The sequence below is a fragment of the Condylura cristata genome, unplaced genomic scaffold (genome assembly GCF_000260355.1).
Source record: "Condylura cristata isolate star-nosed mole 26May11 unplaced genomic scaffold, ConCri1.0 scaffold00003, whole genome shotgun sequence".
NCBI lineage: Eukaryota > Metazoa > Chordata > Mammalia > Eulipotyphla > Talpidae > Condylura > Condylura cristata.
This window is the reverse complement of record NW_004567104.1, coordinates 70,230,642-70,256,853: the sequence shown is the minus strand read 5'-3', so window position 1 is coordinate 70,256,853 and position 26,212 is coordinate 70,230,642. Positions and strand designations below refer to the sequence as shown.

The window sequence follows — 26,212 nt, the reverse complement described above, 5'->3', positions numbered from 1 at the left end:
AAAAAAAAAAAAAATGTGGAGTACAAAATAGCCTAAAGCTAAGATTTGTAGAGGGAAAAAAGCTGAAGAAAATATTTTTATATAAAAATAAATAGCAGTTAGGAGGCCAGTATTACTTAGACAGCAAAACAAAGACAATACAAAATTTATAATAAAAAAGAACAAAAATTACAGAACCATACATTTAAAGGACTTTAACATGAAAGTCCTCAACAAAATGCTAGCAAATTTAATCCAATACTGTATCAAAAGAATCATGGAAGAAAACCAAGTGGTATTTATTCCAGATATGCAAGATTGGTTCAACAGTCACAAAGAAATCAATGTAATCCTCCATATAAAGAGGCTAAACAAGAAAATGCATGTAATCAAATCAATTGATGCATAAAAAGCATTTAACAAAAGCCAGCACTCATTCATGATTAGAGAAAAGAGAGAAATACACTTAACTTGAGAAAGAACAAGTATAGAAAACTTACAGCTAACATCTCACTTAATGTTCGATGACTAAGTTCCCTAATTTTACAAAGGCAAATGTCCACTCTCACATTATCATTCAACAATTGTCACTGTAGAACATTCCAAGAAGGAATCTTCTAAAAACAAACACCTACAAATAGTAAGTGCAGCAAGATCACAGGAGAAAATCCCAACAAACATCCATCACATCTCAATATATTAGCAACATGCAGAACTAATATTAAAAAGCACATAACATCTGTCTATAACTGTTCCAAAGAAATGAACTTCCAAGGTATACACTTTAGCAAAATAAGTGTAGGATCTATACACAGACAATTACAGAATGAAAGAAGCCAAAGAAGACTAAGAAATGAGAAGATAAAATGAATCCACAGATTAGAAGACAAAATAATAGCAACCATTGCCATTTTTTCTACATTGTGTTAATGCAACTGCTGTTTTAAAATGCCAGGAAAGTTTTTATGCTTAGATATAGACATGCTCATTGCTAACATTTAAATGGGAAGTGACAGACTCTAAGGTAACTAAGACATTTTTGATGAAAAATAGAAAGGAAGAAATTACCCTACTTAGTGTTAGGAAAGGAAGTAGGAGGGTTGGAGAGAAGTAGGTGTATTTTTTTAAAGACCACAGGAAGGATCTGAGTGGTTGGAACTGTTCATATGCTGACTGTCAGGGGGATACAGGAATAATACAGGTGACACCACTGGAAAGAAGTTACCTGCATTTGGACATGCAAATGAATACAAGCAAAACTGAATAAAATTGGTGTCCTGTATCAAAATCAATGTTCTGGCAGCAATATTGTCTTGCAGTTCTGCAAAATGTTACCATTGCGGAAATTGTACAAAATGATTCAAGATGATGGCGTTATTTCTTGCAATTGTATGTGAACAATTATCTGAACAGAATTTTCAATTAAAGATCAAGAATAAGAGTTTGAAATGAGGGGGAAAAAATTGAAGTGCAACTATACATTTTAATATAATTATCTGGACTTGTGACTGGCTATCAGATTGGAGTGACATATTACAGCTAATCAGTGAAATAGAAATTTAAAGCAAAATAGAACGTGTATATACACATGAAAATAATTATAACAATATCTGAGGCAACAGTGCTTTGCTCATCACATACCCAAAGTAGCCATGTCGTCTGGAAGGGCATTGGTAAAACTTCATGTATGATTCAGGAACTCACCTCTCTCACTTCAGTTTCCTCATCTGTGAAAGGACTTGGATATAAAGCTGCCTTGTCAGTCAACAAAGTACAAACCACGACAGTGAATTACACGAGTACTACAAAGCTTTCCACTAGCACCTGGAGAGAAACAGACATAGTTGAAATTAATTTTATGATATTTTAATCAAACCAATATATCCAAACAGTATCATTTTCAATATCTAATTATAATAAAAACTCAAGACTTTTCTACTTTTTGCACTACAGCCTCAGTATTTCCAACCTTGCACTTCCACCACCCTCCCTCAAGGCGGCCACCTTTCAAATGTGCAGGAGCCCCGGGAAGCTGGTGGCAGCCCTGAGCCCCGGGAAACTGGTGGCCGCCATGTGGGGCAGTGCAGGGCAAGACAACCTCTGAAGCCCCCTCCTCCCTCTAACACTCTACCACCACAAACTTGGAGATCTTTAGCAGCCTAAGGTGCGGTCATTACCTACTACGTACCTACCTACCTATCCTTGCACATGTGGCTCGTTTCTCTGCTACACAGTTTACATTTAAAGCAACCAAAGTACTAAAGGTTTGGTCAAGAAGTCATTCAATACTAAAGAACGCAGATCCTCCTGCTGTTACACCATGTCTTTGAAACATTTATTGGCAGGATTTGCTCCTTCCAGTTTGAGTCAATCTAGAAAAGAACGCAGGTGACAAGATGTAGACACAAAACAGAAGAGGGGTGCAAAGGACATTTGAGTCAGACACGGCTTACTTGATCCCCCTCTTTTCAGTAGCTTCCTCCATCTCCTTGGTCTGGAACTGAAACCAACAGGAAAGAGGTTCCAGCTGTGCCACTGCTCCCCCAAGTTGGCAATAGAGCAGCACCCGGTAACTGCTCCAGGCTCTCAAACTGCAGGTGGAGGTTTCCAGCAGTCAAAGGACTTTGAACAAACAGCCTTTTATTTTCCCTATTTTACACACACACACACACACACACACACACACATCTCTAAACATGTATATACATCTAGATTTAATTGAGGTGCCATGGGTTTACACCAGAGGTCTAGGGAAACCCCTTCTGGATGTCTATAGGCACCCACATGCAGCACCAGGCACTCTGGCCTTCTGCCATAGCCCACTGGACCCTTTTCCTCTTCGCTTCCATTCCTCTCTGGTAGCCTCAATTCTATGGTCAGAATTTTAACATTACTCTTGCTTTAATTGTTTGTTTCTTTGTTGTGTTTCTCTACCTTCTGCTAACAGACATCTTGAATTTTTCTTTCCCCTTCTGATTTATTTTGTTTACTATACACTCCCTTCACTTCCATCCATGGTTTGGCAAATGGCAAGATTTCATCTCATTTTTCACGTGTCAGTTGCTCATCTATGTGTCTTCTTTGGAAGCATCTATTTACCTCTTCTCCTACTTTTTATTACGTTGTCTGTGTTTTCAGGATCTACAAAAACTCTTCTAATTCAACAAAGAACCCACACAAAAACTGCCTCATTTTCTCTGAAGATCCAGCACTACTTAGACACAGTCCATCTCACGGGTGTGCTATTATTCTCTAATAAACCCAGGCCCAAAGCAAATACCAAAAGTCCTCTATCGGCATTCATTAATTTATATATGGAAGTAACTTTCTTCATGCATCCCATTTTCCCCTTTTATGAATGAAGACAAATCTGCAATAATCACTGCTATTTATTGAGCACCATGGTGAATACCAGAATGAGCCACGGATACTTTATAAATGATTTTCTCATTGTTTCCCCACAACAATCCCATGAATCTGTATTATTATTTTTATGTTATATAACTTGGTGCTGAGCTATTCAGGATTTAAACTTGAACTCCCCCAGTTAGAGGAAAACCAAGGCAGAATTCAAATTCTGCGGTGATGACAAATTCCAGACATCTTGAAAGAGCAGTCTGCGACCTGGTGAGATAATAATGTGGTGTCATCAGAGAACTGGAAGCTCACATGATGTTCCTACAGTGCTGATAAATCAAAGCCATCCTTCGTGGTCACAGGCCTTGCCTTTGATGTCAGTGAGCCAAGAGTACTGCGTTGGACTTGATGGCAGCTTTCCATTTCACAGGAAGTATGAGTGGAAGATTAGCTTCTACATGCAAACACTTTCACGAGTGGCTTCTATTTATTTTGAAGATATTACCTCTTGTAGGTCAAAAAGAGTAGAGGAACTGCTAGTGATTAGAAATCCATTCCTCCACTAGCATGTGTTTTTTGGAATGTTTTAGGATTTAGTGTCTGTCCCTCACCTGAGAATGTTTGGAATTCTTCAATTTGTAGCTAGGATTGCTTGACCCTGGGGGAGGTATACAAAGATGAAACTGTGGGTTTCGTTCTTTGATTGCATGAGCTCTGCTAATGCAGGATGGTACAGGGCTGTATCGATAGAAGTAAGTGTTCTTTAAGGAGAACAGATTTCGGACCATCCAAGGACCAGAGTCTGTCTCCAAACAAAGCTGCGGGTCTGATTTGGTGTGATGTGGTGTCTAGTGTAACTGCCTGCTTCTCCCCTTCAGTTCTCACTCCCACCCCAACAAGTTCTTCAAAAGACACTCATGCAGCTCTTCTGAAAGGTAGTGCTGGGAACTGCCTTGATTTTTCAGAAGGAGCAGTTCACCTTCCTCTGGGAGACCTGGGTATTTTCCTAGCAGTAAGATGTGAGAAACATCTAGGTCTTGTAGGCGATTGCTCTCCCAGAGGTCACTTCCTATTGGGAACAAAGCTGAAGGGGATGACTACTCAGTGCTACTTAGTGACTCTAGGGAGACACTCGGACCTCTGACATGGAAGGTGCCGCTGTAAAACTAAACATAGTCAAGGGACAACGTGCCCCAAGTATCACAGACAGTAGCCATCACTGTTGAAGAACGCTGCCTGTTCTAGGTGGGGTGAGGTTATTCTCCCTTGTCACTTAGGGAGAACGGAAAGACATTATTTGTTATTTTATATTTTCTCTGATAGCTGAAAAATCTTCTCTCTATAGGACACTAGGGGATAATAGACATTTTATAAGTTGGAGTTGGGGTTAGTCATGATACAGTAACTCAAATTGCAGAGTCATTCATTGATAAGTGGCCAGGTTCAAACCAAAGGGAAGAAACATGCTGTAATAAACCACAAATGTGGGATTATTTATTTTTCATTTTATAACTGAGGGGACATATTTATTATTATTTTCCCCATGAATATCAGTTCTTTTAAGTTTTCAGTATAAAATTTATATTTTTGAGGATTAAACTATTCATGGGGTAGAAATCGGAAGTAGCTAACAGATGACCAAAACATGCCATAAATACCTACCAAATCCCTTTTTTATGTATTACGCTATTACTCTATTGTGTTCATCTTATTTCCCAGGTAGATCTGATATAAACTTGTTATACAAATGTCAGGCTTGTCACAATTATGTATTGCTATAAGAGAAATTTCTTAGTGATTTGGCAGACATCTATGGAACCAACTCCTGAATTGTAGCTAAATTGTGATGGATCACTAAGCTTAAGAGGCAGATGAAATAATGAAAAAGAAGAGTTTTGAAACCAGACAGTGCCGGTGGGAGTCCCGGCTCTTCCATTTCCCACTTTGCTCTCTCCTATCACCCTATTTCATACCACCATCTTTTTTAGCCTGGACTACTACAGTAGTGTTTACTTGATCTCTCATATTTCACTGCTCATTCCTTATAATCCATCACCTACACCAGCACTAGTGTTATATTTTTGAAACGAAAACAAGATTATATTCATGAAATCCCAGGCTGAAACTCATCCAATGACTTGTAATTATACTCCGAATGATAAAACTCAGTGTCCTTTCCAAGGTTGTACATCATCTGTCCCCCACAGAGTTCTCTCGCCTCATCTCAAAATACTCTTCTCATCAACACTGAGAACCTGACATTTCCTCACTCAACAAATGTATTCCCACCTGAGTCCTTCACCTTTGTCTTCATTCTGACTGCAATAGTTCCCTAGATGTTCCATATGTGCTTCTGTTTCATCCTTAATCTCTGTTCTTCTGAGATTTTTGTAAGCTCTTCCCCAAACTGGCAAGGATGTGGAGAAAAAGAAACCCTTTTACAATGTTTCTGGGATTGTAGATTGGCCCAGCCCCAGTGGAAAACAGTATGGAGGTTTCTCAGAAGATTAAATTATGATCTGCTATATGATCCTATGATTCCACTCCTGGGCCTCCACACACAGAATCCAAAAACCCTAATTCAAAGGGAATCATGAAGTCCCATGTTCACTGCAGCACTAGCTTGCAATAGCCAATTTATATAAACAGCCCAAGAGTTCATATTTGTATGACTGGATCAGAAATGTTTGGTTTATGCACACAGTAGAATATTACTCAGTGAGCAAAAAGAGAAACTCTAGCCATTGTGGCAATGTGGATGGAGCTGGAGGGTCTGATGTTAAGTGAAAAAATCAGAAAGTGAAGACAAATACTTGGTGGTGTCACTTATATGTGGAATATAGAGAAACCAAACAGAGAAATGGACAAAGTCAAACTAAGAAATGACCGCAGAGAGTGAACTATAGAACTGAGGCTACCAGACTGGCAGCAAGATGGAGGCGCGACAGCAAGAGTTGTGTGCGGAGTGCCATGGACTGTGGTAGTGGACAGTAGGAGTCTAGGTGTGGTTTGGTAACAGTGCCTGAGGGAGGAGATCATATACAGCCAGTATACAATGGTGTGAACCATAATAAAAAGAATTATTTTTCTAGCCCCTTCTCTTCAGGCACTCTGCATTCCATGATCTTCCTTTATTTTCATTATAGCATTTATCGTTCTACAAAAATAACTTGTCCCTTGATTGTTCTTGAACTTTCTTCACTAGATGTAAAATCCAAAGGAGCAAATAATGTGCCTGTAATTTCTATTTTGAAATAAATTGCCTGGACTAGTGCTTCAGTGCTGGACTAGTACCTGGCACCTGAAGGGAATAAACAAACCTATCAGGACACATAGATTTTCAGCCAAGCAAAAATGCATCACCATGATTAGCTCTTATTCTGTGTGTTCCTTTCTCCTCTGTAACACACAGGGCACTACCTGCCTTTGGGAGGTTATGTAACTGTCATGAGTCATCTCATATGTCACTTATCTATTCTAATTTTGTTGGGTTTCTCAACATAATTGGCTAGTTCATTGTCCTGGATTCTCTAACCTTGCAAATAATTGTCTCCCCCAGTAAGTATCTGCACTTCTCTGACTCCTTTGCTGACTCATCTTACCCTGTGCCATCACTGGATGTTCACGGGCATGGGGATGTCTTCTCATCTCCATCTGCACAGTATTTCTGGAAACATCCCCAGCCCCATGACAATAAGCTAAACACCAATCACTGCTGCTGACTTTCAGTCTCCAACATAGACATGATCTCTTCTGAGAAACCCAGAATGGCATATCAACTCTACTTGGTGTCCACATAGGAGTCAAAACAACCTCTCTAAACTTGAAGACATCATATCCTATTTCCAGTTTTCCATACTTCACTAAATGTATGCTAAGCCACCTGTTGCTCAAACCCAAACTTTATAGGAGTTTATATGACTGTAGGAACAAAGAAGTTTGTCCCAAATTGAGAAGGGGATTTGAGTCTGAATAACAAAGCAGACAAGCCCACTTATACACTCACAATTTAAAGGCAACTTACAATTATCTTTGGCAATCGTGCTGGTGGACAGGGCTATGATTGGTGAAAATTTTATTCAACACTATCTGACTAGTCGTCTTACACCCTGCTTTGAATGTGGTCATTCTTTTGTGAGACTATTGATGACAGAGGTCTGTGGGGACATGTAATGTGTGTACTTGTTTTATTAAGATTAACAGATATGTGTATGGTTCAAAAATACAGATTAATAGGGTCCTCCCTGGTGGCGCAGCAGTTAAAGCACAGCACTAAGAAGTTAAAGCCACTTCAGCATGAGTTCGATTCCCACCTGCCCCGGAGGTGACCCACAGGGTGCTGGAGACCTCTCCTGACCCACCTGCTGCCCCCCTCATCAGTGTACTTCCTCAGCTGGCCTGTTCACTCCCCACTCTGTCTCTGTGAAACCTCTCACCGCCCCTACACCTCTGGCCTGTACCCCAGTGCTGTATGCATAAATAAATAAATCTTTTAAAAAAATACAGATTAATAAACACAGGAAAACAATGTGGAAATTGCTAATCTTCCTGGAGTAAGGTAATTATCCGTCATGAACTTAAGATGGTCTTGGTACAAGATGGAGTCGCTTTGGCTTCCTACAGACTGCTCTGGGTTCTTTTTTGTTTTTCATCCTTTGCATCTAATTTATCAGAAAATCCAATTGACTCTGTTTCCTGAAATTGTCTACAATCTACTGCCTTTCTTTGACTTCACTCACACCATCATCTCTTACTGGTGTCATTGTCTCTCCTTAGTCTGTTCTTCCAGGGAATTTATTTTCAATCCTTACTCCTGAACTTTCTAAAAGACAAATTAGAATACTTCACTCATTTAGAGAATCCTCCTTTGGGTACCTGATGCTGTCTTGGAGAGGTATTGGATTCAGTGGGTGGGGTCCTTGGGTTCCTTCTGAGAAGTTCTATGAGAGTTCCTCTTTTAGTGGCACACACAGTGGGTTTCCCCTCGATGCAGAGACTTAGTTATAATCCAAAAGAGCAGGCTTATTATAAAAATGGGAAGTCAAGAACACCTGAACAGACATAATAGGGCAGAAAGAGCTTCCCTGAAAGGGGCAGGTTTGATAAAAGAGATGCCCACTTAGTCACAGGTGAGCAGGAGAGTGCCTCAGAAATTGAACTGATCTAATAGTCTTCTCTTTTGGAGGGGTTCACTTCCTTGTGGAATTGTTAATTTTTTTAAATTAATTAGTTTGGATGCCTAAGGATTTTTTCTTTCTGTATTTGTGTTCACTAGGTAGATTTGAAAGGACCAGTGAGTTATTTTTACAAAGGCCCTCTGTCTCCACAGCCCCATCACAGGTCTGCACTTCTGCTATAGAGATATCTCAAGCTATAGAGATATTTCACTCTATAGCTTGTTCAGTGATTATGTTAATTATCACTACCTCCATCTCAAGCTTCTGGTCTTGTGATGCCCTCCTTCCCACATTTTCTACTCTTAGACTTTATAAGCACCCATTATAGAAGGCGTCTCAAGTACATTATCTAGGACTACAAGTACTTATCTCTGCCTACTTTTCTGGCTCCATTTTTCTACCTTACTACGTCATTTACATGGCCTGAGACACTGGCAGTTTGTTTTTTTGTTTGCTTCATCATGTCAAGTTCATTGTACTTTTGGTCTAGTTATTTCCTCTGTTGGAAAGCTCTCCCTTCTGTTCCTCATGTCATTCATGTCTTAGCTTAAATATCACTTCTTCCCAAAAGCTCTTCTTGGACGTCCATCTAAAATTACAGGCAGACTGTCTACTCTGTCCCTATATTTTTCACCATAGTGTTTGTCAGTAACTGATACAATTCTTTTAGTTTTACTATTTTATTTTACCTCTCTTTCTAACTTGCTGACAATGGAAATTACCTTTTTTTACCATGGCCTTCTTAGCCCTAGAACCATGGCAGTAAGCCATAGGCTCCAATTCATTTTAGTTGAGTTGATATTATAAGACGATTGTTTAACCTTAGATCCAGAACCCAAGTTAAAGCTCTACAAGGCCTTCAGTGCCCTAAACAGCTCACTCAGCACCCTGTTGCAATGACTCCATTTCTCAAGTTAATGATTTACTTTTCAAATTACAAAATCAATTAAAAAAAGTCATTCTCTAGGGGGTTGTCCTCTGAGATACAGATACCTCTGGGTGCAACATTATTAAACATTCAACACCTACTAGCCATCTGGGCATCACAGCTCAGTAAGCTAGTCTGATGTAGCAACAAAGTACATCTCTCTCTGGCCCACCAGATAAGCCCTTCCATTTCCTTTATTTACCCTCTAGGCATAACAAACTTGGTTGTCTTACATTTCAAAGAAAAGAGCCTGGCTAGGAAGAGAACATCTGAACTGCTGACCACAGACGGTGTGAAAGCAAGCTGGCGTCAACCAAAGTCTCCAAACACCGTTGCTGCTGTGTGGACAGACGTGCTAACCCTCCTCTCCCCCTTCACCCAATAATTGTTGTACCCCCCTGCTCTGCCCAAGAGCAAGACGATGGTCTTTCAGATGCGAGTTAGCCAGCTGCCCTCCTCCATTAGTCAGTCAACGAAACTACTTTCCTTCTTCCCGAATTGTTTTCTTTTATTGGCCAAGGGAACCATGAACGGCATTTAGTATCAAGTTTTTCAGTAAGATCACAAAGGATTGATCCAATAGCACACATAGTTTAATTTCAATCAACAAAGAAAGGACGGGGGTGCTCAGGAGTGTGGCCCCTGCTGGAAAGGCTGACTCAATGACACTGGGTTCTCAGGATGTCCTTGAGCCAGCGTGAGCAGGTGCAGCTGAAGAGAGATGAAAAAGACTTGTTGTTGTTTTTTTCCCCACTTTATACATAATATAAGGCTTTCTGGAGGGTCCCACCCCTGGTCTGACAGGCAAAACTAACACACTATCCTCATGGGCTCCATGTTGTATAGAGGAATCAACTTTGCGTGAAGGAATAAGTCAGTCTTATCAGATTAAAAAAAAAAAATCTAACAATGGGCAAGGAGACATTGCAATCGGCACAACGAGAGCTGGAAACCACTCTTATTAAGACTACTTACATTCTTGGTGCCTGCAATCGCTGTGTCAGGTCATATAAGATTTGGTTTGAGTGGGAGGAACAGCTCTCATAGAATAAGATCTATTGGAGCTTCACTACAAGTTGGAATCCTCACTGATTTGCTAAGAAAATCTGTCTAACCATTCTTGAGACTAGTTTTCAGTTAACACCACTGTGTCACATGTGACCTTCCTTCAGTCACTCCTTCATCCTTCACAGTGACCTCTGGGGTCTTCTGAGATTTCTGCACATGTCACTGGTATCTGGGGATACCTCCTTCTCTCTTCGACCCTCAGTTTTCTCCAAGAACCCAAATGATGTATCTCTCATCATTTCTGACATGTCTTCCCTTCAGTAATTCTTCCTTCCACCTAACTACTTCTTCTGCCTAGTGTCCCATAGTAGATGTTCCATACACATTCCTCCAAGGAAACTCTCACTGGAGACTTCCTACCAGGTACTAACAGAGGGGAATCAGATACTTCTATGAGTTGTATACAACTGCACAGGGGAAAAGCAGAGTGGGTATATTTTTTCTTCCCAAAATTGAATTTTGCAGATTAATTAAAGACACAAGTATAAATACTGCTACTGCAATGACTTTCAAGTGGAAACAACTTTTCCTCCAAAGGATATTGGCAAATCTGGGGAACATTTTCCTTTTTTGGTTGTCACAGCAGGGGGTGTTATTAGCATCTCCTGGACAGAGGCCAGGGCTACATCTAAAGGTTTAACAATACACAGGCAACACACCCAACAAAATAGTATCTAGACTACAATGACAATCTTGTCGAGGTACCACAAATCTGAACTACTGTATAAATGTTAAGTCTTCTTTTTTGTCCTTTGTATGAGCTTTTATTTACTTGAAAGGAAAATTCATTATGGTACAAATTTCATAGTCATTTGTTTTGAATTGTTGGGGTTTTTAAAGATAATGTGAAATATTTTCCAGTGGAAAGGTGAGGAAATGTGGCTTATTTAATCTGTGTGATGTGATTGGAATTCTTGTATAATAAAAAAATTACTACTTTTAGAATGTTACAAAATAACACTTTAGGAGTGAGAAGGTTTACTATATGTAAACCCTGAAGTCTTAAGATATATGATGAACATGAATTATGTTACCAAAAGGTTTTTATCTAGACAATCTACAAAGTTTATTAGGAAATATGGCATATTTATCAGAGGAGTTTTATAAATTAAGATGCACTAAAATAAAAATATATTCCTACTGCAATCTCAGATCTGTGGTTGAAATACAGTAATTTGACACAGTGTCAAGATTTAAAAAAAATAGTTCTCAAGTCGACATAAGAAAACATTCTCCTTTATCATAATGAAATGGCGTAACACTTTACTTTGTACAAAGCATTCATCAGCAGAGAAACATTTTGACATATGTAAAACTTTCTAAATGACTTGCATATTTATGTGGTTGTGACTTCATTCACTTCAACTTCCATTTTTTAAAGATATAGTTATTTATACATACAGAACTGGGGAACAGGCCAGAGGTGCAGGGGGTGAGAGGATTCACCAGAGACAGAGTGGGGAGCAGAACAGGTAGATGGAATGAAACACTATTGAGAGGAGCAGCAGGCAGGTCAGGAGAGGTTTGCTGTGCCATGTGGGTCACCTCCCTGGCTGGGGATTGAACTCATGCTGCAGTGACTGCAGACAGCTTCATAGTGCTGTGCTTTAGTCCAATGTACCACCAGGGAAGGCCTAACTTCCAGTTATTTTAATGCCTACTTTAGCCTACCTTGAAGAAGATAGGAACAGTGATCTCAAGTGCCCTAAATCTAATGAAAAATAGCAGAGAGGTAAAGTCCAAAGTGTGCAGATACCTGATGAATTCGCTCATACATGGACTACAGAGAATCAAAATGAAACAACAGAAAAAATGAAACTAAACCTAGGAATCTGACCCCAGAATCGAGGCTTCCATAAGGGGAGGTGAGGGCAGGCAGCCAAGGAAGAAAGGGTAGAGGACTAACGGTGCATTGGTGGTGCGTGGGTAGAGTGTGTAGCCTAGATCTGAATATGTGTGAACTTACACTCCTAACACATTTACAGTGTCAAAACCGATGCTATCTTAATAAAATAAAACAATAAAACTAATACAAAGTGGAAGTAAGAAAGGGCAAAGGAAGTTTAGTGAGGGGTGGATATATGAGGGAAGTTTGCACAGAACAGGTGATTTTTAATCTATGTTTTTGGGAATGAGTGCTTTTCCCAGATGTAGTGGGTCTACCTAGGAGGAGCTGTTCATCAAGTCCTCCATGGTTGCCAGTACCCAAGTTATGGGAACAGTTCAGTAACTGAAGATATGCATTTGTGTTGAGTACAACAGAAATATAAGCGTGCTCTGAGGGACAGAACTGGTTATGTCAGCTTAGTGGGATCAGATTTCTGAGCCTGACTGTCAGAGATGTTGGCATGCAGATCAAGGTGAAAAGGAGACAGGGAGTGACATGATAAAAATTGCTAAGGAAAACCCTTCAAGACAAAATGTATAGATGCGATGAGTTGAGAAGAGGCTGAAGTCAGCTCGAACAGTTGGGAGCCATCCAAAAACTCAAGGAAGAGCTAACTGAGGTTTGAACTGAGATGCTGAAAGAAAGAATGGAGGGGTGAGAAGAGATGTAAGACTTTGGTGGAAGGAGAAATGGTGGGAACTGACAAGGCTTCAGTGCATGTAGGATTTAAGGAGCAGGATCAAAGATGGCTCAGAAATGCCTCTTCTGAGTAAGGATGGAGGTGATGATGTCTTTAGAAGAAAGCAGGATATCAGGAACTGGTACAGATTTAGGGAAGGGGAAATGTTTGATTTTTAGAATGTTGAATTTAAAAATAGGACATTTTGTCCAAATGAACTATGAAGATGATGCTCCTAACAGAGACTTGTAGTTCAGAAGAGAGACCAAGTCTAAAGACGCTTTTGGGGAAAACATTCAGTTAATTAAGAGAGTTAACGCTATGGGGTGGGTTCATGAGTCTGGCTCAGACAATGTGCCTACATAGAGTTACCTTAGTTCCTAGCTAGAAAGTTCATCATTAGAGCCTGTTTTGCACAAGAGAAATACATATCCCAGAGACACTGATTAATGTGCTTGGTCACAAATGCATGATGACACAGCTGATAAGAGACAAAACCAGGACTCAAGCTAAGATAGTTCAACTCTGGTGTTTCTGTTGCATTATGTAATGAAAGGAGGGAGCAAAAGCAAAAAGTGGAGTGTAAGTGGAATCCTACAGGATGCTAATTTATGGGAAGAGGATCTATTCATAATTATTAGCTTTCCTCTTGTCTCTTATCGCTTCTGTAGCCAAGCGGTATGGCACATGGAATGCTACTCTCCTGACCCAGAAAATCATCTGTCGTTGATTCATTATGACAGAATCATCTTCTCATTGATCCTAAAATAAGCTATGGATTTGTACAAATGGACAGTTACAAAAAAATAGCAAAGGTATTATTGGCAACTTCTACACTGGCTTACATTAATATAACAAGTCAAAAAATTTCTTTCATGCTACACTCTGTTAAAATAATAAATTTTGTTTCTGAATACTTTCTGACTTTTATACAGATATCATTACTGTTATTTGCTAGACTGTAGACCACTTTCTTGTGCTGTTGATTTCCATCGTGGAATCGGCTGAGGAGGTGACTGATGAGTTTCCAAAAAATCAGAACAGAAGTTTCAATTCTTAATGAAGAGGGTTTGTGTGCCTGGTACATTGTAAGGTCAGGTTGCTGTCAAAGTCTGGATGGGGGGAGAACACAAGATGTGAGAGCACAGAAACTACTTTCAGTGATAACCTGCTGATGTCGATGTCTTTGACCTTGCTGGCTGTATTTTGTCTGTTTTTCTGTGGTTAGTTAATGTTGATTTGAATAGGAGTGGCCAGGAAAAAAGATAGAAAGGATCAGGTCCAGGGTATGTATGTGATTAGGACATTAAACTTGTAACAGCATTGTCTTCAACCTTGAAGATCTTAAAATGAGTAACACACATAAGCCACCTATCTGAAAAGATGGAGTTAAAAACGTACAATTTATATCACTAATTTTTTTTTACATATGTTGAATGATGTTTATATCTGTAATAACTGGGAAACCTTAATTAAGTACCTCATGGATATTCATCCTTATGACATATCAATTATATTTAATATGAAAAACTTTAAACCTTTAAGACATTTTGGAGCACTTTCTCTTGGCAGATGTTAATGAAGTAAGGAATATATAGCCTCTGAAAGCCAGTGATTGAAAGAGAACAAGAAAGAACAGCAGGCTTGAATTTCATGGGAATAAGCTATTTTAGGGTTTACACAAATTTCTGCACATTAAAATGTGAACTTCTGTTGGGACCAACAGGCGTCTCCTTCCATGTAAGTAAATGGAAAGAGGATCATCTCCAATAACCAGAGCAACCTAATGGTTGCCAGTAGTTCTCCTTACAGGCACTAGAGGGCACTAGAAGACATATAGACCACAGGAACAAGCCCCTCTACACTTCAACTTTATGATAGATTCTCCCATAATGAACACCTGTAGAACCTGGGGTAACTTTCTCAACATGCACTTGAAACAAATGCTGGTAAGAACTCTTATGGGCACTCGCCTAGAATTAATGCACATTGCCTCATTAAAGCTTTGGTGAGAAATTGAAGTCAGGAAGTAGGGACAAGGGAATAAAAATCACCTAGACACATTGTCTTTGGTAGTCAAAAATGGCTCTACCCAAAAGATATCCCCTATTTTAATGACTTTTTATCCTTCCTGCCATCACCTTACAGCGATCTTCTCCACAGTGACTTGTAAGAATCCTGCCTGATGCCCTAAGGAAGGGGGGGTTCATGAAGCAAGTTACTTCATATGACAAAGAGGCAATATAACAATGAGTTTACAACAGAGGATTTTGTATTTCGGAGCTTTTCCCATAGTGATGGATGCTTCACTGATTTTATCTCATCATCAACCTTGGAAGCTATTAGCAAAGGAGATTGCCATTTACCATCTGTGATGGCCTAACAATAACTTAATATTGTTTTGAAAGTTTCATCCAAATCAATTTAATTCACCAAACATTAATTAATCTCACGAATTCTTGACACCATGCTAGGGACTAGGGTCTACTAAGATGACCATTATAGCTTCTACAGCTGAAAATCGTATACAGTGAGATAAGTATATTTAAAATTATAATGCAGGGTAGAATGTGAAACAAGAAACCATGAATAAAGTACTTGATTCACTTACTTACTTAATAAGTGATGTAGCACCTATAATACACCAGAAAATATGTGTCTGTGTGCTACATAGAGACTGGCTAACAAAACAGATTCCAGCTCTATTCTGCCTTCATGGAGTTGTCTATCAATTTGAACAATACAACAGAATTCTCTGATAAAGATTCCTGTGGCATACAAGGTAATTCCAAAAATCTATTTGCATTGGGTGAGAACAAAAAATATTTTCTTACAAACTGACTTTTAAGGAGTAACACATTTATTTATTTTTTAAAAATTTATTTATGCAGACAGAACTGGGATGTAGGCCTGAGGTGCAGGGGTGAGAGTATTCACTAGAGACAGTGAGGAGCTGAACAGGCAGATCCACTGAGATACACTGTTGAGGGGAGTAGCTGGCAAGACAGGAGAAATATGCTTGCCATGTGGGTCAGCTCCCCGGCCAGGGATTAAACTCATGCTGTAGTGGCTGCCAAGAGCTTTATAATTCTGGGACTTAATCCCCTGCACCACAAGGGAGGCTCAAGAAGCTACGCATTTAGGGATACTAAACAGTGAAGTGTAGACAACATGGTCTCTTGAGAGGAGATGCAGGGATGATGTTAAAAAGCCATAATACTGGGCAAACCCTAGGTTAAAAAGAGAGAGAGAAGGGAAGGCCGCTAATATAACTAACAAGGAAGTGAAAGGATAGCATGAAGTTTTTGAAGAAAAAGCTAAATTAGAGTCACCAAACAGAAAGAACAGATGTGAGAGGCACAAAAACATGGTGGACAAGTGTGAGAAATCCTACAAGACAAAAGTGGAAATGAATGGGAACTTTTTCCCCCAACTATGTTTATTGAGGTAATGTTACTTTGAAGTCCCGAGCTGTTTCCGAGGAGGTTCAAACCTCCTCGAATGTATGTTTTCAGATCATGCCCCCTACCAAAGCCCTGGTAACTCTCTACCGTCCACCATGCTCCTTGGGCTCCTCCCTGCCCTGCCCCCACCTGCAAGAATGGGGACTTTTCAATGAGCACAAAAATGATGATAGCTACAACAGCAAAAGAGCTGTTGTTTTTGCTTAATTATTATTCCTGAGTAAGAGAACTTTATAAATAATATAAAAAAGAAAAATATACAGATATAAGGTAAAATGTTTTCCTGAAATAAGAGAACAATCATTCTGGGCACCCCACACACATCCCTATCTCTTAAAAATTATAATTGTACAATCAACGCAAACATTCTGGTTAAGTGACTTAATTTTAACAATAAGGAAAATGTTTAAAGAACAAGAAGGGATGACATGCCTGAATTTTGACTTCTAGTACGTTCTGTGTGAAGACAGTGGACGCTTCAAAAGTTGTAAAAGTAAGAGAAAGAATACCTTTCCCTTCTATGTCCATTTATTGGAATTGCTTATTCTGGAGCATATAGAAATCAGCAGTTTCATAGAAAATTTATTTGGTGAGAATATGCAGCCAAAGAACAGATATATTAAGATTAAAGTTTTGAGGTAGGAAAACTATAGTAAAAAGACTTTCTTTCAACCCTGACTCCTTAGTAGTAGCTCAGAGATCAATCAACTGTGAAAAGCACTTTAACAGAGCAGGATGTAAATATAAGATTCAGAGATGCAAAGGTGATGATTCCACCATCCAGAATGGCCACTTAATGCTTCTTTATTATTAAGGGCTCAAGCCAGCCCATCTGAACTAGAAATCTGTAGTTGAAATCCACAATGGGTGGCTCCTTAGTGGCACGAGGGGATGAGTCTCAGCACTATCAAGCTATCACCAGCTACTACAGCGCAAGTTCAATCCCCAGCCAGGGAGCTGACCCACAGGGTGCAGCAGACCTCTCCTGTCATGCCCGCAGCTCTCCTCAGCAGTGTATTTCAGTAGACATGCCTGTTCTGTTCTCCACTCTGTCTCTGAGGAATCCTCTCATCCCACCCCCCACACCTCTGACCTGTACTCCAGCTCTTATAGGCATAAATAAATTAATCTTAAAAATAGAACAATTGAGATAGGAAAAAAAAGTACAAAATGATGTAAAAATAAACTGTTATAAAAAATTGAGAAAAAAAAGTGAAACACACACACACAATAGAATAAAATTCAAAATGACCCCAACATGCATGCATTTTGTTACATTTGCCCAAAATCTAGAGGGATTGTTCAGTCATTAACTTGTTTTGAAGGTACATTTACCTAAAGCTCATTAATTCCTTTTGTTCCACCTCAGCAATCTCTTTCCTTTAATGTACTTGAAGTTACATTTAATAGATAAATTTAAAAAGAAGGAAAGGGAAGGTGTCAGACACCAGTCACCAGGAGGAATTTCCTTAGCTCTGCAGACAGACCCAACTGAGGGTTCATTTTGACCTTCGGGTCTTAATGTTACTTGGCATTAGCTGATGTCAGATATTTAATAGCATTGACTAAATAGCCTGAGAACTGCAAAAATATATTGCTTTCCAAGGTAAAACAAATTGGAGCACTAAATCCTTCGAGTTTAAAAAAATCCACATTTAAAGGAAATAAAATAAAGCCAAAGAAAAAATGGGATGACAGAGATATCTATTAGCACAAACATCCCATTAAGACCAATAAACCACTATTTACTCCTGAGACATTGGGCCTTTTCAAAACTGCATAATGAGGCATGAGGACAACCCCCATTGTCACACTCCTGTCAAAATATGACAGTTGCCTGTATCGGCTCTACTCCCTGTGCACTGGCTCTCAGAGAGTGAATACTTGGACGTGACAGAATCAACTTCCTGCCCTAGAACTAGAAGTCTGTGGGGACTGAACCAGTCAAGAGGAAGAACCATCACTCTAGAAGAAGCGAGAATATTAATGTAAATCAGTCACAAAGCAGAACTCCCTTACTGAAAGAAGAAGATTCCAATTACCTCCCCTAGTTAGTCACCCTTCCGAACCCCGACAAATGAATTAATTTGTAGGTCCACTCGCGTTAAATTAAAATCCATCTATCTTCTCTTGGGATTTTCTCCTCCTATAGAAATAGCACTTTCTCTTTCCAGGCTGTCCTCATCAGCTTTCAGCAGAAATCTGGATTCTAAAATAAGTAATCCTTTAAAACATCAATTCCACATCTCGCACAAATAAGAAAAAAAAAATTTAATGCATTTCTTGTAAAAAAAATTCTTCTCAGGGCAATTTTCAAAATACTCGAATTATATTTGTGTCAATATATGGCATTTCATATTTTTCAAAACACCCACTTGATCAGCACACTATGTGAGATATATTTTTTTTTTTCAGAAAATAAATTTAAAACCCAAACCAAACAAAAACCAACTAAGTCCACGAAAGGTCAAGTTGCAGTGAGAGTAGAAATGGATTGGACTCCAAGGTTCTGATTCAAATTGTGAGCATGGGCCACTATGCGCAGCTGCAGCAATCAGGATCCTAAGAGAACATCAGCATTTCCTCCCCAGAACCAACTCAATACACCTTGTAAACTGACACTCGGACATTATGAGTATACTCAGAAGAACTTGTTCATTCTTATACACCATGCACATTTATGGCATCATTACATATATGCCATTAATGAAATTAGGGAACTAAAGAATCAGGGATCTAGCTGAAAAAGGAGAGAAATGAATGAATAATTGCGAAACACACACACCTACAGACAACCTCTATGCATCCCTCCACATATATGTATATAGAATGAACCATGCTCTTAAATATCCATTGTTATTCCTTATCCCTGAACTATTGGTCTACAATTGGTCATTAAAAAACCTATATGCTCCCTAGAGAAAAGGTTCATCATAAAATCAGTGTATGTCTCAAACTCTGAGTAATACTGGGAGAATGTTCTTCACAGATAGTGAAAAATCTTAGATATTAAAAAATTAGCATTCCAGTTGTATTCAATTCCAAAATATTAAAATCCCTTTCAGGTAGTAAAGTGTGTGACAAAGATAAGGTTTTTAATATTATAGTAATATAAAAAATTAATGTTGTTTTGACCATCTGATAGTTTTGAGATATTACTGCTTAATCTTCACCCTCCTCTTCTTGATTAAACTGATGATAAGTAATGAACTTTCATGCTTGAAAGTTCTATCATTATCAAATGTAAATATATTTATTTTTGTCAAATCTACTGCTCTGATCAGTACTGAATGTAACATCATCCTTCTGAAGTTAACAATGTAAATTGACACACACCCCCCAACCGAGAATGTGGACAAAAACTTTGGAAAAGCTGTCTGAATTAAGAACAATGACCCATGTCTAGCAGAACAATTCTTTCTCTGTTCTATTTCACCATTTTAACTTTATATTCCTAAAAAGAAGGAAGTGAAGTATCCGTTTGCAATAAATATCCCATTTTTCATTCTCAGCACACTTTCGAATCAACAAAATAGGGAGGTAAACTATAATATATTTCTGGCTATCCCCTCACTGCACCATCATCCAAGATACAAGATATATAATCGTTGGAATATTCACATTGGCAAGCAGACAATGCCTAGGTGGTTCAAAACAGTGGATTTATGAAGATTATTTGTAATCGGCTAGGCAATATATTACATGACTTTAGCAAAACACATTGTTACACTGTAGAGGCAAAGCACCTAGAAAAATAGAGATGCACTAGTGATTTAGAACATCCTATAATAATCCACTCAGAAACAATAAACATGTGATCACACGAGACAGAGTCAATGGCAGTAGGGAGAGAAGAGTATGAGCAGAGGTCAAAAGCGTTGACCCAGAGTTGGGTCTTGCTTATTTTGTAGCAGGAGTAGAAGTGGGCATTTGGGATGAGGAAGCTGATCCAAGAAATGATCCTCCTTTATTTCAAGAAAATCTTCCAAATCAAAGAGTCATAAAAGAAAATGCAGACCAAATAGGAAGTCTGAACTCTAAGTAGACATTGGTATATAACTCATATAGCGTTTCTCAACAACGATGGCAAGATTTTGGTCCTGAGAGTGGATGTGAGAAAAGTAATAACCCATCGTTTTCCGGACTCTTGGCTAAAATCAAGTGGAGAAAGACCTACCTTGTCAAAGTAAGATATCACGATATAACCAATAATAGCTCGTCTTGACTTGATTTGGAATCAATGTATGCCCCTGTGTGGGTCATGGTCATATGTGAGCCTATTAATTCTATTAAAAGAACAAATGGGATTCATATTCTATTTTAAAGGAGATGGAACATAAATGTAAATAGGGCATCTCACATTTATTATCACAACTGGAAGGGTAACTAATTCACTTCTTACACAGTATCAGAAATATTGTTCTCAAGTGAGAAATACCATGTTTCCTCAGACATCAATTTGAATACTTATAAAGCATTAAAAAACCTATGTGCCACAGAATCTAAGCTTGCATTTGTCAGAAACAGAAAGAAATAATTCACAAACTTATCTAACTTTGAGACACACTTTATAAATGCAATAGAATTCTATGGGTTACCATGGTATATTTTTGGTGAATTCAGTAAAGACATAATTGATTTTCAATTGACAGTGCAAAATGGTTATCTCTATCATCATCAGGTTAAATATAACTCACTGTCCAATTTGTGATAACGTTGTGTATTAGACGCTACGCATAAAAATGAAAATGTATTTGATTATACAAGTAAGTGAAAAATAAGAGAATCCAAATACTTTACATGCTTTTGTTTGGTAGCTAAATAATCCAAGCTAGCCAGATGTAAAGTTAAGCTCAGTCAACCGATATAATCAGTGCCTTGCTAAGCTGTATCCTCTTCCCACTTATTTGTGAAGTCAGTCAAATCTCCTGTCTATTTTTTCCCCTTGCTTGTGTGTGTACTTTATGAAATTGTGACTATTAGGTTGGCTGCATTGAGAGCTGTTATCTATAGCGCATTGCTTTTTGATTCAGCCTCAAGCTTTCTTGCTGTACAGTGAGAGGTATCTTGATATTTCAGTTAGAGAATACTAGAAAATGTTATCAAGTGTTCAGAAACAATGTAAAACAACTTATTTTGAGACAAAACAATCACTGAATTTATCTTGCACGGAATCATCGACTCATCACTCATAGCTCATTGTCAAACTTGATCCAGGTTCTGAGTGACTGTTTTCAAATGATAGTTTCTATAAACTGGGTAGTGATTCCTCAAGTCAATTGTGAGAGTCTCCTTAGAAAGTGCATTCCAGGCATTTCAGTTAGTTTTACGGCCTTAAACTCCCTTTACTTCAAAACTTCTTGATTTTGTCATTTAAAAAATGTCATAGAAAAGGAAAGGCTATTGATACACATGAACTCATCTTCCCTTCTCATGTCTTTCTGGAAGGTGAAACAACAAGAGGAGATTTAGAAAATTTAGCTCACAAAATATTAATATTCTGGGACACTGAGATTTTAAGCTCCCTTTCCTTTACCTAAAAGTCATGTTTGCATTCCTAGTGAGGTGTTTCTTCTAATCTCATATTTAAAAAAAAAATCTATCATTTACTTCTATTAAATGATGAGTTAGAGTAAGCAGCTGGACAAGGAGGAGCCCATTTCTCTCAAAAGCATAGCATTATTTACCCTCAAGGCTGAAAAAAGACATTGACTCGTGAAGTCCAGCATTACGTCTCTATTCTTCAGGTCCGCCTGCATATCGGCTTCATTTTCACAGAAAGCAGGTCTGCTTTTATTTTTTTTAAATAGATTTGTTTATTTATGCTTATAGAACTGGAGTACAGGCCAGAGGTGAGAGGATTCACCAAAGACAGAATGGGGAGTAGAACAGGCAGATGTATTGAAATACACTGCTGAGAGGAACACCCGGCAGGTCAGGAGAGGTCTGCCATACCATGTGGGTCAGCTCCCTCGTGGGGTATTGAACTCATGCTGCAGTGGCTTCAGAGGGCTTCATAATGTGGTTCTTTAACCCATTGCACTACCACCATTATCCCTGAAATTACATGGAACTCTGGACCATCACTATAATACTATCAATTTTTTTTTTAATTTGGTTATTTTATCCCATACTATTTGCTTGTTTTGCATTTTTTTTTCAGTAACTTCATGGGCCAAATCTTGATTCAAATCATAACTAAAAAAACCCCTTCAGCATGAGATAGATATATTCATGTATACTCTTCAAGTTCCGTGTTTTAATTGTTCAATGACTTGCCTAAACACATTTTTCTCCATTTTGTCCATAACATATTGAAAGATCATATCATATTCCTTTCTATAATCTAAATACTGCCAGCTAAATTTCTTTGATTTGTGGGCCTCATACTTCTGACAAAAAAAAAAAAAAAGAATTTGATTTCCGTGATTTTTCCCCCCTCAGGCAAACTGTGCTATGTCTTTGAAATAAATATTTCATCTTAAGAGATCACAGGCCATGCCTTTAATAATCAATTTTAGAACCTTTACTGAAAACCAGCACACAGTAAGTGCTTCATTTCTTAAAATCCACATTGTTTTATTGGAAAGACATAGTGATTTGCCCTTCAACAGTCTCCTGATAGCTCTATTATTCACTGGAATTTCTCCACCATCCTGGAAGCTCTGCTGTACCCTAAATCTTGTTGTACCCTAGAATTTAACTCAGTTAAGCTAAGACAAGCTAAGACAAGATTAGTGCATGCCGGGTGTGGAGCAGAGTACAGGTAACGATTTAGAGACGGACGCCATCTTGGACTTCAGCTCCAGTTGCGTCCTAAGAAATGATGTTTCCTTTTCACTTTCAACACAGGGGAAGGGTGGGGAAAGGTGGTGAGAGGGAGGAACAACAGTGTTAATCACTCATTTACTAATTCATGTAGTGAACATTTCTTGAGCCTTTCCCATATTCCAAACCATTCCAGGCATTGGGAAAACAAGGTCATCTCAGATCAAGTTCCTTGAACTACAGGAACTCTCTTTGTAAGGGAAAGAGAGACCAGGAAACATATGAGGTGTGCATAGAGGCCCTCCCTGGTGGCGCAGCAGGTTAAAGCACAGCACTAAGAAGCTGTAAACCACTTCCGATGAGTTCGATTCCCACCTACCCCGGAGGTGACCATATGGTGTGGCAGACCTCTCGATCTGCCTGTTCTTTTCCCCACTCTGTCTCTGGTGAAGTCTTTCGCCACCCCTGAGTCTCTGGCCTGTACCCCAGTTCTGTATGCACAAATAAATAAATCTTTTGAAAAAAAAAGATGTGCATAGAAGGGATATTCCAATCAGAAGAGATTAAATTTGAAGTTCCAGGTTAGCTATCCAGAAAATTGGAGAAAGCATTGCATGCAGAAAAACATGTGGAAAGAGAATGAAATTGTATTTCAGTTTGTTTGAAGATTTCACGTTGGGAGATAGGTTTACAACCACGGGCTTCACTTGTCGAATTGGTTAGGAGCTAAACAGGCCCCAGACCACGAAGAACCTCATGTCTACCCTGTATGTTTTGATTTTAAATAATGGGGAGTTTTCAAAATATAAATGTCTGAACTCCTTGAAACAAAATCTTAATAGCAAGTCTTCTTTCTCCTAGCCTCTATACTCTTCCTCCCCAGGTAACTTAAAACAAAATAATAATAATAACAAGCCTCATGTCTTCTGTATTACACATAAAATTGCTGCCTTTTTAACAAAAGTTTGATTGACATATGGCTAGAGGTTTAACATAACATTTGATTACTTTTTTTATGAGATTTGTGAGTTCTCTAGTATCTATGTAAAAATGTCTGTATAGATAGGGAGACATATATGTATTCTTCAGCTATTTATTATCAAATGCTTATCAAATTTTCTTGTTTATAAACATGACTCATATGCAACCAAGGAAAAGCAAGAGCAGATCTTAAAATCAATATGAATCAAGCAAAGGCTTTGTTATTTAATATGTACCTTACTATAATTGTACAATAATTCCACTGTACATTTTATAATTGTATTTTTGCATAATTGTAACTTGTACAATTTACAATTGTATAATTGTTCCACTGTGCATCGGGGTACTTCTTAAAGGAGATTAAATTGGTCAGGGGGAGGGGAAAAGAAACCACCCTGCATTGAAAAAAACCTAAAATTAACATTTGCAAATAAACCAGGGGATATGTGTCTCTCTCCACATGTCAGAATCATTCCAAAAGATTGATCATCTTCTCGCTTTTATATTGCTATCCTTTTCCTTCTTGGCCTCAAAAGAATGTTATTTCTTCTGACTGGTTCTTTCATTGTATTAAAAATGAAGAAGTAATACAATTTTGTCTTAAATTTTCCAGTGCTTCAGTTCCATTTCCTGCTGGTTGATTTCTGTACTCTACTTTTATTTCCAAGAAATTAGACTCTCTCCTCTACAATGGATACATGTTGACTGCCTTCAATGAAAGCCAGAGTTACAGAGCAGTGGGCAGCAGCCTGCCAGGCAGCAAAGGGAGCGACACGCTAACGCTTTCAGTGGGAACAGACTCTTCACCACCTTCATTCAGCCAAGTGCGCCTGCTGCCGTGAAACAGGGCAGGAACAAATGTTGGTGTGGTTGGGGAAAACAATTGTGCACTTGTGGGACAGGTTATTGAGTCAGAATTATCAACCCAACATGACCCAAATCACCAGATAACTGCTAGCTGTGGATTGAGCTGTTGAGAAATGATGACAGGACAAGAACTTAAAATGTATAAAGCCGGTCCTCCCTGGTGGCGCAGCGGGTTAGAGCACAGCACAAAGAAGCTTAAGCCGCTTCCGCATGAGTTTGATTCCCGCCTGCCCCCGAGGAGATCCACATGGCGTGGCAGACCTCTCCTGACCCGCCCGCTGCTTCCCTCAGCAGTGTACTTCGTCGCTCTGCCTGTTCTGCTCCCTGCTCTGTCTCTGGTGAATCCTCTCACCCTCTGCATCTCTGGCCTGTACCCCTGTTCTGTGCGAATAAATAAATAAATCTTTAAAAAAAAATGTATAAAGCCACAGGATATAAGCATTCTTCCACCTCAAGTCATCTCTAAATATCACTCATTGAAGAGCTAACCACTTATTACTGGGGAATCTCCCTGTGTTTGGGATACAGAACCATAAGCATTTATTAAACATAAATGTTATTTCCCAGACTCTGAGAGATGCTGTAGCCCAGATTTCCTCCCGGCATTGGCTGTTTTTGGCCCCTATGTATTCTCACTGATGGAACAGTTGTTTGAAGAGGATAATTCAGAGGGTCTAGCGAAAGCTTGAAAGATAATTGTGTTCCCCAAAAGCTTTTTTTTAAAAGTTATTTAGTTATTCAAACAGAACTGGGGTACAGGCCAGAGATGGGGAGGGTGACAGTATTCACCAGAGAAAGAGTTGGGGGCAGAACAGGCAAATTGAGGAAGTACACTGCTGAGGGGAGCAGCGGGCGGGTCAGGAGAGGTCTGCCATGCCATGTGGATCTCCTCCAAGGCAGGCGGAATGGAACTCATGCAGAAGTGGCTTAAGCTTCTTTGTGCTGTGCTTTTAACCTGCTGCGCCACCAGGGAGGGCCCAATGTTATTTATTTCAAGGGTGATACTCATTAAAATTTCCTTACACTATATGTTCTTACTATTAAAGATTCTCATGT

The 26,212-nt window shown here is 38.9% G+C and overlaps 1 protein-coding gene across 2 annotated transcripts in view; it reads left to right on the top strand.

Moving 5' to 3' along the window:
- The window catches only part of GRIK1 (glutamate receptor, ionotropic, kainate 1), a 344,258-nt gene that overhangs the window by 67,149 nt on the left and 250,897 nt on the right, over window positions 1-26,212 (top strand). The gene's annotated exons all lie outside the window — the stretch shown is intronic.